We start from the raw sequence: 12603 nt of genomic DNA on the forward strand, positions 1-12603 counted from the left end.
CCCCCCCCCCAACCCTAACCTAGGCATTTTAGCCAGGAGGGATGTGGGGGCGGGGCTGAAGCTCAAACTCCAGCCCCAGCCCTCCTACTGGCTCCTCCTTACTGTGCCTGTAATAGCTTCCTCTGCTCCTGGGAACCGAGGGAGGACCCTGGGCAAGTCCCAAGCCCTCTGAGCCCTGGGTCAAGGGTGGACTGACCACTAGATCCCTGAAGGCCTTCTGCAATTCCTAGTTATGGGAAGGCACGGGCACTTGTAGACTTTCTGAGGATGCGGCAGGGGTGGGGGTTGGGGGGGGGCGGGGACGGTTTGGTAGTGAGCTCCCCATCATCAAAGGTATGCCAGATGAGACTGAATTTTGCTTCCTTTTAGGCCTTTGCCTGTGGTCCTGGACCATCCCCCTTTCACACACCTTCTGTCTATGTTAATCATTAATCAGGAGGAGAGCCCCACCTGTGAGAGGGGCGAGTCCCAGCCAAGGGGACTGCTGATTTCCAGGATGACCCTGAACTTGTTTTCCTTGGCCCCAAACTTTTAGCTACTTCCTGTTTGAGCAGGCACAGAAATTCTAGGGCCCCAGCCCTTCCTCCTCCCCTTGGTGGAATTTCCAGACAAAATGCTGTTCCCAGGATGGGGGCAGGGCCGGCATTGTTCTTGCTCTTAAGAGTTGAGGGGTGACAGGTTACAGAAGCCACACTTAATTCTCACCTATGTGGTCCTGGGACACCAGCTTTGGGCTGGGTGGGATCCCCAGGAAAGGCAAGTAAGTGTGAGAACCATGGTTCTGGCCCAGCCTGCCCCTCCTCTAACACCTGCTGTGGTTCCCATTTATGTTCCAGACTGGGCACAGAAGCTCTACGTGTAAGTGCCCAAGGGCCACCCCCCCAGGCCAACTCCATTTTACAGGAGGGGGACAGGGTGGGGGTCTGCGAATGAGAGGGGACTTGCTCAGAGGCACATGGCAGAGCAAAGGCACTTATTCATCCGTTCCTTTCTTCTGTGCCAGCCCCAGGTTAGTCAGGACTTACAGCCTGGCCTCCTGATCGGCTCCAGGTTGCTGCCTGAAAGTCAACTTTGCAGCCTGCTGTCTGTGTGTCCCATGGAGGACAGCCAGGCCCCGACAGGGGGAGTGACTTGCCCCTGGTCCCACAGCTGCCCTTCTTGAGAAAAGAAGGGGGGCTTTGAGCCCAGCTCCCTCTATTCACCTCATTCCCCGAGTGGTGACTGAGTGCTGGTCTGTGCACGGGGGACATGGCTGTGACAGAACTAACAAGGCCCCTGCCCTCATTACAGTTTAGGGGAAGACAGTGAACAACCGAATACACAGATAAGATAGTTTTAGGAAGGGGCGCCTGGGTGGCTCAGTCGTTAAGCGTCTGCCTTCGGCTCAGGTCATGATTCCAGGTCCTGGGATCGAGCCCCGCATCGGGCTCCCTGCTCAGCGGGAAGCCTGCTTCATCCCTCTCCCACTCCCCCTGCTTGTATTCCCTCTCTGGCTGTGTCTCTCTCTGTCAAATAAATAAATAAAATCTTAAAAAAAAAAAAAAAAAGATAGTTTTAGGAAGCAGGAGGTTGAAGAAAATAAAACAGGGCGATGGGACAGCGTGTGGGGATTGGGGCAGAGGCGCTTGAGATAAGGTGGCCAGGGCAGGCCTCTGAGGGTGTGAATTTGAGCCGAGGCCTGAATGACAAGGAGGAGCTGGCCATCTGAAGATCTGGGGTTAGTGGGTGAGGCAGAAGGAAGAGCACATGCAAAGGCCCTGAGGCGGGACCATGTTTGGCATGCTCAGGAATTGGAAAGCTATCCAGCCGAGTCTACAACTATCTTAGCCAGTGGCTCCCCAAGAAAGCTGCTAGAAAACTTTAAGAATATGGATTCTTTGGCCCTACCCACCAAAATTTGGATTCAGTGATGTTGAGAGTGGCGCCCTAGAATCCGTGTCTGAATGCTTCAGTGTAGTTTGTGGGCATCTAGCCTCGCCCCCCACCTGCAGTCCTGCCTTCTAAAGCCGGGCCTTCCCTTAGAGTTGCAGAGTGGGGATCAGAGAGATCTATGACTTGTCAAAGTCAGACGGGCCCAAAGCCGCAGAGCTAGGCCTAGAGCCTGATCCTCTGCCTCCCTGGTCAGGGTTCTTTCTTTACCACTTCATTTCTCCCCTATGGAAGGGCTGCCTGGGTCTCACTGCCACTTGCGTCTACACCCCATACAGCCTGCTCCTGAGACCCACCTCATCCTCTGCTCCAGCCTCACGGTTCTACACATTGCCCCAGCATATGCCTTGCTGGTTTCTACCTCAGGGTCTTTGCTCATGCTGTCTCCCCCTCCAAGAATACAGTCTTCTGTTCTCTACCCAGTCAACTCCTACTCAGCCTTCTGGCTCAGTGCCAATGACTCTTCTTCCAGGCAGTCTTCTGGGACTTTTCCCTCCTCTGAATTCCTTAGGGCTGAGTCCAGATCAGAAGGGGTCAGCCACTTTTCCCAAATGCTGCTACCATCTCTCGTAGTCAGTCTTACTGAGAGCCTATTCTGGGCTGGTAACTCTGCTGACCAGCTCTGACTATCCTGCTCTCGAGGAGCCCAGAGGAGTCAGAAAAGAAATAGCCCAGAGGGGCAGATGTTAGTCAGTTTACATACAGGGTTTGGATTCGCTATGCTATTTGACCTTCTACAACTTCACAAAGTGTAAGTATCATTGAACCCATTCCGTAGTTGAACTGAAGGCACAGGCAGGTGAAGGCACTAATCTGGGCTCACCCCAAATCCCATACTCTTTCAGCACCCTGCTTAGACGGGAGCTTCCTAGGAGCTGGCTCCTGGGCCAGTTCATCTGTCCTCCTCAGTGGGATCCTGCAAGGGTTGAGCGAGGCCCCTCCTGCCTGGAACCCAGGCCAGTGCCGGCCATGAAGTGGTTCACAGATGACCAGGCAGGCCTGCCTGGGAAGGGAGGGGGCTTTCTGACCTCACACTGGGACCATATGCCACCCCCGCTGGTCACCCAGTGGGTGTAGAGCTGTCTGGGCCCATCAACTGGAAGGGGAGGACGAAGCCCGGAGACCTGGAGCCTCAGCCCCAGGCCTGGGCCCAGAGAAGGAGGGGTTGGGGGCCCACCTGGAGCTTGGCAGCATTTCTGGGTCAGGGCAGGGGGAGGAAGTCCAGGGAGAGAGCTGCTTCAGGCCTGGCCATCTGGGTTGAAATGCTGGCTGCTTGGGTGGGGGTGAGGAAGGAGGGCTGGGGCTGGGGCCTGGAGAGTGGATCCCAGCCTCCCCCAGCCCTGGGACTGGAGCCCTGAGCTTCGGAGGCAGCCGGTCTGGAGCAGAAGCCCAGGGCACCTGTGGGCAGGAGGCAGCAGGCATTCTGGGGGAAAGGGGGCGGTCCAAGGAGTCAAGGGGGAAAGGGGGTCTTGGCAGTTCTGTTTAAGTCCCAAGGTGGCCTTGCCCCCAACACTCACGTGTGACACTGGGCGAGTCACAACGTGTCTCGGCCTCCCTTTTCCATCTGCAGCGAGTGACGCTGCCGTACCCTGACTGCTCTGTGCTGGGGTGTGAGGGGCAATCAGACCCCTGACGGCTGGGGAATTGATGCCGGATCCGGGCAGGGTCCCTGGGGCAGGTGGCTGTTCTGTGAGGCCTCGGCTTCTCCAGCTCCATCACCCACTCTGCAGGTTCCTGCTAGCTCTGACATGCCAGGATTTTAGGACAGGTTGTTGACGTGTACAAAGGAACTACATCTTCTCTGGGCTTCTGGAGGACAGGAGGGAACATATAGGTGCTGGTTTGAGACTGGGGGAAATTTCTAGATCCTGATGGAATCCTGTGGAGGTGGGCTGGGCGGAGATGGAGATGTCTCATCTTTATTTAGCACATGGGAATCTGAGGCTCAGAGATGTCAAGAGGCTTCCTTTAAGTCACACAGCACCCAAAGAAACACAATGACCCTGCCGACTGGCCTTGTGCCCCTGTTAGGGCCCTGGCGTCTCCCAAGGCTCACCCTCAGTCCTGCTTTGAGTGACTTTATTTAGAAAATACACTCCCCAAGGGCTGCGTGTGTGTGTGTGTGTGTGTGTGTGTGTGCAAATACCCACCCTTGACCAGGCCCCCCATTCCCCCTGTGTTGAGAGGGGCAGAGTCATCCAAGTCTGGGGTCGGCATGGCCCTGACGGGGCCATTTTCTGGGAAGGATGTCAATAAAGTTGTTGGTGGCTTTCGGGAGGAAGTCTGGGGAGCAGTGGAGGTGTTGGACAGCTGGCTGGGCCTCGAGTGTGATCTTGCAGGGCCTGTTTGCACCTTCCACTGTGTGGGGAGAGCCCCTGCTCCCCCACATCCTGATGAAGGTCCTGCTCCTGGTCCAGCCTTGCTCCTGGACGCATACTAGACGCTGGAAGCTGTCATTGCTCGCCAGACAGGCCACCTCTCCAGGCTGAGGCTCATGACCCTGACCACTAGCGCCCCCCACCACGGCACCCCCATCCACACCCCTGCCCGGGACATCAGCCACGCAAAGGTCGAGGCTGGCCCGGGAGGCGGATGTGTGCTAGGCTGCCTGGCTAGGGACTTCCCCTGGTCACTGCTGCCTACCCCCGTCCCGACAGGAAACCTGACAGGTCTGAGCCCTCCAGACACCCATTGTGTGGGGCCTGGCGTGGGCTCCAATGTTTCCCCTGTCAGGGCTCCTAACCCTCTTCACCTCCTCCTGTTCCTTGTCAAAGCTGGCTTTTATGGAAAGTTCCAGGCTGTTGCCCCTCCTCCCTCTCTGCATTGAAGTCCTGCTCAGCCTTAAGAACTTTGCTTTTTCCACTTGCCTGGGTTCAAATCCTGACTCCTAGTGCCAGCTGTGTAACCTTGGGGAACTTACCCTCTCTGGGCCACCAATATTTCCTGTAAGCTGAAGGTGGTAACCACCCGCCTCTTAAGATTGTTGTGAGATTTAATGGGATCCTGTGCGTTGAATGCCCCAGATAGGGTCTGGCACACAGTAAATGCCGAATACGGTTTATCAGTATTAAATCCAAGCTTCATCTTCAGACAGACCTCTCCAGGCCAAACTTCTAGTCCTCCTCTGTGGAAAGTCTTGGACTTCTGGGGTCCCCTCCCGGTGTGAGCCCCTCTCCTCCCTGGATGGAATCTAATGTTAGGTGACGGGTTCTTCTTGCTCTTTCCTCCTGGGCCAAATGGCCCCTCAGTAAAGGCCATGCCCCTCTGCCTCGTGCTCACCTCTGTCCAGGGTCCTTTGTGGGCAATTGAAGGCTTTTCAGGGGTAATTCTGACAATATGCATTTTTGTTCCTCTCTCACTGACCTTAAACCTAATACCTCAGGAGGATGGGAGAATGCGCTCGGCTGGCCCCCTCACTCTGCAGCTGGTGTCCCTCCTGACCTAACAACCCCTCTACCCCCACCCCAGCCGGTGGTTTACCTGGACTTACAGCCCAGCTTTAAGGCCGCCAACCCCCTCTTCCCAGCAGGGTGTTATTCTTCTCCTGACACCCAGATGCAGATTCTTTGGGTCCATCTCTCCTTGGTCTTCTCCTGTGTCCTCATTATACAACCCAGCTGGTGGGGTGTGGCGGGGGTGGGGAGGGTCTCTCATTGGGCTCAGACTGCTTTAATGAGGTGACGTTTCAGCTGGATCCTGAGGGGTAAGGAGGAGTTCACCAGATGCAGAAGGAAGAGCTTCATGGCAGCCATCTGACCAGCAGGGCAAAGGCAGAGTGGGAATGAGCGGGGAGACTTTGGGGAGCAGATAGGTAAGGGTCTGGAGTGGGCAGGGGTGCAAGGGGAGGTGGCTGCTTTGTGACAAAGCTTGGTCCTTTTCATTACTCTGTGAGCTCACATTTGGAGGCTTTAAGGGCACGTGGGGGGTCAGATCTGATTTAGCTGGCCCCTGTCCCTGTGTCTGCACTTACTAAACATGTAGATTCCCAGGCCCCATCTGGAACCACGGAATCAAGTGTCTTGGGGGAACCCAGAAATATCCGTGTTTAATGTACTAGGGTGATTTGGAGGCTCAGGGGTGTGGAGGCGGCAGGCTTGACCCGGACCCAAAGCAGCAGGTTGAGAGGTGGGAGCTGGGCCTATTCAGGAGCCCCTCTGGAGTCCAGAGAGCAGTGGAGAACAGACCACCGACAGACGGCCAGCCCTGTGGGGCCCCAGCTCACAGATCAGCAGGGCCTGGGAAGCCCATGCTGGCCAGGGCAATCACAGAGGGCTTCCCCTTGGAGGGGGAATATTGCAGGAAATGGTGGTGGGGAGGGTGTTTTCAAATGCCCCTCCTCTAGGATGGGTGGCCTCCAGAAAGGGGACTGGTCCTGTTTAAAGGGAGGAGGCCGCAGGGGCAGTGAAAGGGGGTGGGTGGCTTGCTCCACAGCGGGATTGATTCCAGATGCTCTGCTGGGGTGTGCAGGGAGCAGCCTTTGTCTGCCTGCCTGCTGCCCTGGGGGTCCTGGGACAGGAGGAGGGGCAGGGAGCCCAGGCCCCTTGTCTCCTAGGTCCTGCCCTGCCCCCTGCCTACACAGTACTCAACTGGTCCCTACTCCCGACCCTCCCGAGGCCCGTGGAGATGTTCAGCTTGCGTGGTTGGCAATGTCCACCCCATCCCAAGGCCAGGAATGCAGAAGCTTCTTCCTCTTCAATAGCAGACCCTCTTCCCTCCACAAGGTAGATAAGTTGGGGGCCCATAGCTTCTCCTTGTAGGCGGGGAAACTGAGGCACAGAGAACTTGAGAAGCCCAAGCATAAGCAGAGAGACTCTGCCTGATCTTTGGAGCCCAGCTGTGCTTACTGACGAGGTCCGGAGCTCCTGGCTACTTCCCCCCTCCCTCTACACACAGACAACTAAATCTGCTAGTTGGGGATGCCAGGTCAAGACCACTTGTCTCAGCCACTGATAGTCTGTTGGCAGGGAACCTCTCATCCCCTCAAGGGGAGGCCAGACCCTGGTTGATCAGGGCATTCCTGCTTTGGGAAGGAAACTGGGCCTGATGAACTCCAGGCTCTGGGTACAGGACTGATGGCCCCACCCTGAGCTGGACTTCCTGGGAGCCTTCCACCCACCAAAACTGGTGGACCTGGCTGCAGAGGTCATTCTTTCTGGAAGTGCCAAGGTGTGGGTAGGTGGCTGCAAGAGCCCCACCTGAGTGGCGAGGCCAGAGGAGGATGCATACAGCTTTTCTCTGGGGCCTCTGCTCTGGAAAGGGACGCTCCTGCGCAGTGTTTGCTATTGAGAATGAGCTAGAGCACTGCTTAACCCAAAGGAGGTTAACGGTGTCCTTCCAGGGACCGTGGTTTACCATCTGCCCCAGGGACTGGCCGGCACTCTGGAGAGAGGGGCCAGCGGGGGTCTTTGGACAACCTAGATTGGGTTTGGAGGAGCATACCCCTCCTGCCCCTCCCCCCTGGTCCTGGGAAGGCGCCTGGCTTCCAGCTGTGATCCAGGCTCTCCTGACCTGGGGGCCCTCCCCCCTGGCTGAGGGAGCCAGGGAGGGGGCGCTCTTTGTGAGGTGCAAAACGTGGCCTGGATTTCTGCCGAGACTGCCCCGCCCCCTTCAGGGCCCCACCTTTCTGGTCCGGAGAACTTCCAGACTTGTCTCCATCACCCACGGATGACTCTCCCTCAAGCACACCCCTAAAACTGCGTGTTGGGAGCCCCAGGCTAAGACCACTTGCCTCTGCCGTTTTTCTGTGTGACTGAGGCCAGTCAGCCCTCCCTGTCAGGGCCTCAGTTTACCCTTCTATACTTGAGAGAATGAAGCTCAGGCAGGTGGTTGTCTGCATAATTTACAAGATAAATGCTGCTCCGGGGGCAAGTAGGAGGAGAGAGAGAGACAGAGAGAGAGAGAGAGAGAGACAAGCAAGGGCCAGGATGGTCGGGGAAGGCTGTAGAATTTGGGCCTTAGAAGGATGGCCTTTGGCAGGGCAGACCCTTCCGGGAGTAGCACAAGGAAGAGTAAGAAGGAAGGGAATAGTAGGTGAGGCTGGAGAATGGTTGGGGCCAGATGGTTGGAACCCCAAATACCAAGGAAGGGTGTCTGGACTTGGGGAGCCATGAAGAGTTCTTGAGCTGGGGAGTGACTCAGAGAAGTCTTTCAGCAGGAGGCAATAGAGAGAGTTGGCACCTCTCGCCTCCATCTCCTCGAGGGTTGGGATTCTTCTCCAGGCTTGCCAGAGCTGCTGTGAACGCCCGGGGGAGGAAGACCCCACCGCATCTGTGATGTTCTATTTGGGGAGTGGTCTAGATCATGCCCGGCAAAATGTTCAGATATGGCAAAGCCTGCGAGATACGCAGGTGCTCATTACCTCGCTCTCCTGTTTGTGCGCTTGAGATATACACTGCAATCGTAATTATATACAAATAATATGTGTATCAAACGGAACAATTTTTAGAAATGTAGAGAACACGCAAGTTTTCTGCGTGAAAGGGAAGTCTTTTCAGCCCCGTTAGGCGGCTAGGGCCGGGAGCTCGCCACGCGGTGTGTTTGCGGATCCATACTCAGTCCAGTGAGCTTGGGGCAGAAACGCGCCCTGCGGTGTCAGTCTCATTCGGACCCTGAAAAGGTGACCGGTTTCGCAGCGCGGTCCCCGCCTGGCCGCCTGGCCGCCTGTCGTGCACCCTGTCTGGCGCCCGCGATCGCGCGCACGCGGGTGTGCACCGTCTACACCCGCGGGCCGGCTGGAGCGCCCCGTGCGTCCCGAGGTCGGGCCACGGCTCTGGGGCGCGAAGGGTGCGGACGGTGACCCTCCTGGGGACCTGCCTGGGGTCCCGGGGCACTCCGGGCCGCCTCGCCCCGCCGACTCCAGGCCGGGATTTCTCCCGCACTGACTTTCCGGGCCGGTGCCAGCCCGGCCTCCCGGTCCCAGGCCCCCGCGGCGGGGCCGGCTGCTCGGGGAGGGCGGGGGCGGGAGGAGGAGTTTGAGCGACTTTGTGGGGCAGCCGCGGCCTCGGCGGCGCCCGCTCCAGCGCGCGGGAGAAGGCAGGGACGCCCGCCGGGCGCGCCGGAGCGGGCGATGGGGCCCGTGTGAGCGCGCCCAGGCCCTGCCCGGTGCCCGGCGGGCGGCAGCATGTCCGCGGGCGGCAGCGCCAGGAAGAGCACCGGGAGGCCCTCCTACTACTACCGGCTGCTGCGGCGGCCCCGGCTGCAGCGACAGAGGAGCCGCTCCCGCAGCCGGACCCGGCCCGCCAGGGGTAGGCGCCACCCCGACCCCTGACCCCTGGGCTCCCCCTGCTGCCACCTCGCCACCTGATGCCAGGAAATGCCAGGGACCCTGGATCTTTCGGTCTGTTTAGCCGGGTCTCCCCCCCCACCCCGCGCCCCCCATCGCCCTTTCTGGCTGCCCGTTACTGTGTCGGCTTGATCCCCATCCCCGCAGCTTCTCCCTCATCCGCCGGCGTCCTGGGGAATCCGAAGCTCTAGTCTCCCCTTGTGCCTTGCGCAGGGAAAGGGGAGATTGCGATTCGGGGTTGTCTTTCTTCGCTTCTCAGATGCCACCTCCTATTCCCCTGTGCCTCAGTTTACTCAGCAGCCTGGCAATGAAGTAATCCTGAGTGGATCTTGGCTTTTCCTCACTTTGCCTTCAGGGCCCTGGCCTCCCAGCTTAGGGTGGGGGGCCCGTCTCAGCGCCCCCACATACCTTCTCTCCCCAGGGACTTAACAGGCTTCCCCACCTCTTGGGTGGAGGGACAGGTGGCTGGACTTCAGAGGGTCCTGTCCCAGGAGTCCTTGGCTCCAAAGCCAAGATCTGCCTGGGACCGCTCCGAGTGGATGATGGGCCCACCTCCTTTGAAAAATTTCTCTCTTTCAAGCCCGGAGGCAAGGCAGGGAGGAGGGGAAATGGGAGCAGCATTTTCTTTTTTCCAGTAACAGGATCCTCAGTTGGAAGCGCATGTGATCCAGGAGGCTGCCTTTTGGGCCCGGTGGGGGCCAGGCCTTCCTTCCGAGGTTGGGTGGGATGGAGTTTAGGGAGGGGGCTCCTGGAAGGAGGAAGCCAGAAGGGGTCCTGGGGAGGCCAGGGTCCCTGTCAAGGGGCTCAGGACCGCTGAAGTGCCGGTGGGTGGTGGGTGGTGGGTGAGAGGGAGGAGGGTGGTTGGTAGCGCCCAGCGGGACCGGGGCCGAGTTGGTTCTCTTGGGAAACGGGAAGGCTGGTCCGGTGCTGAGCTTGATCGGGCAGCGGTTTGAGCAGATCTGTGCTTGGGATCTGGCAGACCTGAGGTCAAATCCCCACCCTCCCGGGTGCTGGCTGTGTGGCTCGGGCCCTGTGGTGTTCCTGCTGAACCTCAGTTTCATCGTCAGCTTGAGGGTAAATCAGACAGTATGCGTTCATTTGCTTTTCCCCAGAATGGGGAAGATTTTTCCCACAGTCAGGGCTGAATAACAATGTACAAGGCTTCCTCAGGAAGTAGTGGGTTCCTGAAGTAGTGAGTTCCCCATGCCTGGATGGGTTCAAGCTGAGACTGGAAGTGTGCACAGGTGTGTGCTGCAAGTTCAGTCCTCAAGAGTCTCTCGAGGCCTGGGGTCCACCTCCCCTTGTCTTCCTTGAAGTGGCCTCTGGCTACCCCCCCCCCCCGCCCCATTCCATGCTTAGCCTGAGAGACCAGGGATCTGGGTTTGAGCACTGAGACTTTGGGCAAGCCACTTCTCTTTTCTTTCTTTCTTTTTTTTTTTTGATTTTATTTATTTATTTGATAGAGACACAGCGAGAGAGGGAACACAATCAGGGGGAGTGGGAGAGAGAGAAGCAGGCTTCCCGCTGAGCAGGGAGCCCGATGTGGGGCTCGATCCCAGGACCCTGGGATCATGACCTGAGCCGAAGGCAGACGCTTAACGACTGAGCCACCCAGGCGCCCCGCCACTTCTCTTTTCTGAGCCTCAGTTTCTTGAGCTGTAAAGGGGGCTAGCAGGACTGGTAGGACTCAGTGAGGAAATGGGTTCATGCTTTGGGAAATGGGAGTTGTACAAATGCCCAGTAATGCTCAGGGCACCCTGAGGCCTCCACCCCTCCCCTCTCCTTGCAGATGGCCTGCGTGACCTCCTCTGCACCTCCGTGCCCTTCTGTTCCTGACTGCAGATGCTCAGAGAGAAACGGAAGTCCCCCTCCTGCTCAGCTGACTGGGCAGGAGACAATGTGTCCAGCGGGCACCTGAGCCCCAGCTTCCAGGCCCCTCCTGTGCAGGAGCCCCTGCTTTGTGTCGCAGCCTTGAAGGAGCTCAAAGCCTGCAGGGAGTGGGGAGGAGACTGTCACTGAAGTTCCATCTGGGGAAATCAGGGAGAGCTTCGCAGAGGAAGTGACATTTGGACAGCAGAGGGAGTGGTTGAGTCAGATGTGTGTTCAAGCCCCAGCTCTGCACAGAACTGTCCTTGGGCCAGTTACCTCGCTTTGGCCTAGTCTGGTAAATGAGTGTAGTGACGGCGGGGTCCTTTACGGGTGAGAGCAAGTGCACAGAAAGCTAGAAGCCCGTGCTGTCTGGCACTTGGGCCAGAGTTGAGCAGGAGCTGTTGGTGTTCTTACTCTGGGCAGAGGAACAGTCTGGAAAAACAGGGAGAAGGAAAATGTCTTGGGCATTGTAGGGAGAGCTCATCCTGGAGTGGAGGAGGGGAAGGGCTTGGGAGGGGGGATAGTGGGGAGCAGTAGTTTGGGCTGGAGAGAGGGCCTTGAGTGATGGGGAGTCATGCATGGGGATGAGAGCTGCCTGGCAGGGTGAAAGGTGGAGGCTGGGGGCCCCTTGCCCACCTAGAGCAGCCACTGATCTCCCCCTCCACTAAACCCCCAGATCCTGGCCTCTGCCCCCAGAGCCACCCCTCTTCCTGAGGCCAGTGCCCCAACCTAGGTGGCAACTCACGTGGGGGGAACCACCCCGTGGCCTTGGGCGGGTCCCTGCTGACCTCAGGCGGCACAGTCTCCCCATCTGCGTGGGGGCTTGGTCCCATAGTGCTGACATCAGACCCCAGAAGAGGGGGTGGTATCTAGCACCGCAGCCCCGATCACCCACGCCCCTTGCTCCACACCCATTCTGGCCTCTGTCACTAGCGAGGAAGGACAGTGACTGAGAACTCCGGGGGAGTGTGTTTGTCCAGAGACAGAAAAGTGCAGGGAAGAGTTGGCTGGAGGCAGGTGCACAGCTGGCCGGGCCTTGGAGAGGGTTGTGGCCAGGCTGCCACCTCTGAGGAAGCCCCCTGTCCACTGCCCCCACAGCCCCCTGGAGTGGTGGCAGGCGGCTCCCTGTGGACTTGAGAGCAGGACTTGGTCCTTGCCTAGGGCTGCAAGTGACGGACAGTGTCCACAGTCCTGCCCCACCGCCCCGGGCTTTGAGCAAAGCGGGGCACGAAGCAGGGCTCTTCCTTCTCGGGGCCCCGATCTCCCCATCCGAGGAATAGGCAGAGTGAGACCTGCCATTGACAATGACCAGAAGCAGGGTGGAGACAGTGACCTTTAGATGGCAAGGGTCATCTGGCCATTTCACATTGGGCTTTGTGACCCTAAGTCCACTTGAAGGCTAGGTATGGTCCATGGATATGAGGGGGGCCTGTCCCCAGTAGAGTGTCACCAGCCAAGGTGCCTTCCCACCTCCCCCTACCCCAGGTCAAGAAAAGTTTTATCTGTCTGTCTGACTTATCTGT

At 58.2% G+C, this 12603-nt stretch overlaps 1 protein-coding gene across 4 annotated transcripts in view; it reads left to right on the forward strand.

Annotated features, from left to right (window-relative positions):
* The window catches only part of DAB2IP (DAB2 interacting protein), a 186999-nt gene that overhangs the window by 54474 nt on the left and 119922 nt on the right, over positions 1 to 12603 (forward strand). The window contains exon 1 of one of the 4 annotated variants that reach the window (XM_032418214.1): positions 9109 to 9173. The exons of the other annotated variants lie outside the window; for them this stretch is intronic. The gene's annotated coding sequence lies outside the window, so the exon portion shown is untranslated. Of the gene's footprint in view, positions 1 to 9108; positions 9174 to 12603 lie in introns of those variants that run through there. 4 annotated transcript variants of the gene reach the window in all.

The sequence above is a fragment of the Phoca vitulina genome, unplaced genomic scaffold (genome assembly GCF_004348235.1).
Source record: "Phoca vitulina isolate PV1807 unplaced genomic scaffold, GSC_HSeal_1.0 scaffold21, whole genome shotgun sequence".
In the NCBI taxonomy this organism is placed as follows: domain Eukaryota; kingdom Metazoa; phylum Chordata; class Mammalia; order Carnivora; family Phocidae; genus Phoca; species Phoca vitulina.